This window comes from Olea europaea, unplaced genomic scaffold (assembly GCF_002742605.1).
Source record: "Olea europaea var. sylvestris unplaced genomic scaffold, O_europaea_v1 scaffold1461, whole genome shotgun sequence".
Taxonomy (NCBI): Eukaryota; Viridiplantae; Streptophyta; class Magnoliopsida; order Lamiales; family Oleaceae; genus Olea; species Olea europaea.
Genome location: NW_019232161.1, coordinates 112,062 through 116,616, shown reverse-complemented (window position 1 = coordinate 116,616; position 4,555 = coordinate 112,062).

The following is a 4,555-nucleotide window of genomic DNA, read 5'->3' as shown; positions in this document are numbered from 1 at the left end:
CCTCATTTTTAAAAAAATCATAACTCTTTCGTTACTTGGTATTTTTATACGAAACTAATTGGATTGGATAGCCTAATAAGTTAGATACTGAATAAAATTGGAATAATGTCAATCCAATATCGGTAAAAGGTTATATGTCACATAAAGTAAACTGTGTTGGTGCTGTCTCTGTTTTTTAGTTTCTACCATGTTTTCAAAAATTCATAACTCACTCGTTACTTGGAAATTTTGGATGAGACCAATTGGATTTGATAGTCTCATGGATTAGCTACTAAATAAATTTGACATCATGTGGTTTCGACGTCGGTGAAATTTTATATGCCATTTTAAGTGAACTGCGCCGGTTACCTTTCAACCGGGTTGCTGTTGAGTTTTGAAAAATATTTTAATACCCCATATGATGTCGAGGGAAGCTAATTTTTGACTATGTCATATTATAAGGAGTTTACTACCTTACATTAAAATTTGATGAAGTTTCAAAGTCGATAGCTATGAAAACAAATTTATTTTGACAATTACTGTTTGAGACAAAAAAAAAAAAAAGGAACAGCAACATTACTTTTTAAGTTTTGCCAAAATTTCACGTCAATAGTCGTTACATGCATGGAACTCATTCTAAAAATATTTTTTGAAATTTTTTTATTTTAGAATTGGATTATTGTTTAAATAAAAAAAAATATTTAATTAAATTCTAAAATTTAATCTTTATACCTTCTACTAAAAATATATTGAACTAACTTTACGGCTAAGGTACAATAGTTTGAGTGACGTTTCCGTCCATGCGAGTCGGGACGTTACAGCGTGGTATCAGAGCACGAGATTATTCGATTCTGTAGACTTAGCGTATTTTATTTATGAGATGAAAAAAATGAAACATTTAAGGCACTCCATGACATCTTGCGTCTATCAGTTGACCTCATCCGACGAACCCAAGGTATGGAATAAAATATTATGTTCCACATTATTCTTTCGAGCATGATTTTGATTTTTTTAATCATTTAAGCTTAAATCTATGAAAAATGCTTATAATGTTTTGAATGAAATATACTATGTACATTATATTTTGTTTAAATATATTTGAAGAAATGATGATTGACCATCATATTAGAACCTCAAGAGCATAATGTAAAAGTTGATATCACTAATGAAGATAACACATAATTGGACACTTATGTGACAGACATGGCTAGAACTTATCAGACCGCTAGAATGGCCACAGTTTGTATAGCAGTGTTGAACCGTAGGGCCATCATCCAGTCCTATGAGAACTATGTGACTGACCCATCTCGTCCACTTGTTGAACACGTACATGATATTTACGAGAGATGTATGGCAGCTGTAGATGCGGGACTGGAGATCACGCATATCGAGGCTATGAATAACCTTATACATTCACTTCTACCTCAGTGAGGAAATATGAGAGTCATTGTTAGGGATGAGATGCTAGAAGGTAACCATCCAGAGCACCCAAATACGATTGAATTTGGTATATATTGTCAGACCTTTCTAGACAGATAGAGTAAGAGTTTAGAACCCCAATCGGAGATAGTAATTGAGCCCAATAATGAGGTTGAGCCTGAGCTCAAGCCCGAACCTTAGTTTGAATCAGACCCAGAGGAAGATCTCGAATGAGAGCATGAGGATGACTTTGGGTTGGGCTTAGAGAATGATCATGAGCATGAACCTGAGTCACAGGTTGAGATGGACCTAGAGTCAGGGCCTGAGACAGACGACTCCTCCGAAGATGAGGCTCCACCGAAGAAGATTCGCAAGATTCATAGGGATTAGAAATTTAGATTTTATTTCCTTGTGATATCTTTTCCTTTATGTCTTTGAAATAAAAAAAAAAAAATTTGTCGACCTATTGTATGTCTTGATTGCAATGAGTACTATTAATAGAGGAAAATTATGATCAATTTGAGGACTACCTTATTTTTTTTTAAGTATTCTGGTTTTGGTAAATGAAGTTAATGTGAGATATTATATCTTATCTCTAGGAAAATGTCTCAAGCAAACCAGAACAACTTGATAAGGGATCTCCTGCAAGCGGTTCAAGATCTTGACAGGTTGAATCAAAATCCCGCTCCACCTACACCACCAGCTCCTATTACTCTTCCGACTAACGCCTCGGGAGTTGAGTTATTTCGAAGGTATAAGCCCCCTACCTTCGATGGAGCATCTGGTCCACTAGTAGTTGAGGAATGACTTCGTAAGCTAGAACGAATTTTTCGGCTCATAGACTACACTGATGCCCAAAGGGTTCAATGTGCGGAGTTTATGTTTACCGATGATGCAAGTCACTGGTGAGATTCGATGTCCCGAAATAGGACTCCGGAGCACCAATTGGCAATAAATTGGGAATAATTTAAGGAGGAAGTGATGGACAAATATTTTCCTCAATCTCTAAAGGATTTCAAGGAGAACGAATTCCTTCAACTCAAGCAGGGTAATATGTCCCTAACGAATTATGAGCGGAAGTTCGATCAACTCGCAAGGTATGCTCCACATCTGGTTGACACGAAAATTAAGAAAACTCGAAAGTTCGATCAAGGGTTAAACCCAGACCTAAGTATGATCCTTATGTCACATCGCTTTACGTCGTACCGTGAGATGCTAGAACGAGCTCACGCTATCTGGTATCAATAGACTAATGCAGAGCAACATCGTCAATTGTACAACCAGCAGGATAAAGGACAAATTGGAAAGAGAAAGTGGAATTGTCAAGACAGAGGAAAGGGTAAATGATAAAATAAGAATGTTAATATCGGATCTAGCGCCAGTAAGGCCATGGTAGCTGTAGTAGCGCCATGCCCTAAGTGTAGTAAGCCTCATCGTGGTGAATGCTTGTATGGGAAGAATGCATGTTTTTGGTGTGGCAAATTAGGACATATTACTAGGGATTGTCCCACATTTGCTCAGAGGAAAGATGATAACAATGATCAGAACAAGAAGGGGAAAGCACGAGTTTTTACATTGACTCAAAAAGATGCAGAGGGGAACTCAAACGTAATAACAGTTATTTTACTGGTAGCCAATACACCTGCTTATATACTGTTTGATTCAGGAGCTACTCACTCTTTTGTATCAACGTCTTTCATTGCTAAATCTAGTATTACTTGTAATAAGTCAAAGAGTACACTAGAAGTTAGCCTCCCTTTAGGTAGGACATTAAACACAGACAAGTTAGCTAAGTTAGTGAAATTTGATATTGAGGGAAAAACTTTAGAAGCTAATTTGTATATGATAGATATGAAGGACTTTGATGTGATTTTGGGCATGGATTGGTTAGGATGTAATTATGCGACCATTTGTTGTAAAGAAGTGGAAGTGTCTTTTCAAAATCCAGGAGAAGAACAATTTTTTTTCCTCGGAATAAAGACCAAACCCCATCTCCAACTGGTTTCGGCCTTACAAGCCGAGAAAATGTTGAAAAAAGAAACATCTCAAGGGTTTCTAGTTAATATCTTTGGAGAAAAACTGGCAACGACAAAGATTGATGATGTACCAATGGTACAAGAATTTATAGATGTGTTTCCAGAAGATCTACTGGATATTCCACCAGATAGACAAGTGGAATTCACAATAAATCTGGTTCTCGGAGCGGCGCCAGTATCTAAAGCCCCATACAGAATGGCCCCAAAGGAACTTCAGGAGTTGAAAATCCAATTACAAGAATTGTTAGACCTTGGTTTTATTCAACCAAGTGTATCACCACGAGGCGCACCAGTATTGTTTGTAAAGAAGAAAGATAGAAGTATGAGGATGTGTATCGACTATCGGGAGTTGAACCATTTGACCATCAAGAATATGTATCCTCTCCCTAGAGTTGAGGATTTGTTTGATCAATTAAAAGAGGCTAAGGCATTTTCTAAGATCGATTTACGATCTGGATATCATCAATTGAAGGTTAAGGCAGATGATATACCTAAGACGACTTTCAGAACTCGTTATGGGCATTACGAGTTCACAGTTATGCCATTCGGATTGACAAATGCTCCGGCAGTGTTCATGAATCTGATGAATAGAGTATTTCATCCGTATTTGGATCAATTTGTTATAGTCTTCATTGATGACATTTTGATATACTCCAAGAGTAAAGATCAACATGAGGAACATCTTAGAATAGCATTAGAGATACTATGCAAGAAAAAGTTATACGCTAAATTCAAAAAGTGCGAATTTTGGTTTGAATGAGTTGGATTTCTCGGTCATATAGTTACTGCCCAAGGAATTGAAGTGGACCCAGTAAAGGTGGAAGCAGTAACTAATTGGAAGACCCAATTAATGCTGGTGAAGTTCGAAGTTTTCTAGGATTAGTTGGGTGCTATCGAAAATTTATAGAAGGATTCTCCAATACAACTGGACCAATGACACAATTGACAAGGAAATGAGTAAAGTTTCAATGGACAAATAAGTGTGAGCAAAGCTTTAAGGAGCTAAAATAACGATTGATCACAACACCTGTATTAACCATATCTGAAGGTTCAGAAGGATTTATTTTATATAATGATGCATCCAAGCAAGGTTTGGAATGTGTACTGATGCAGCATGGAAA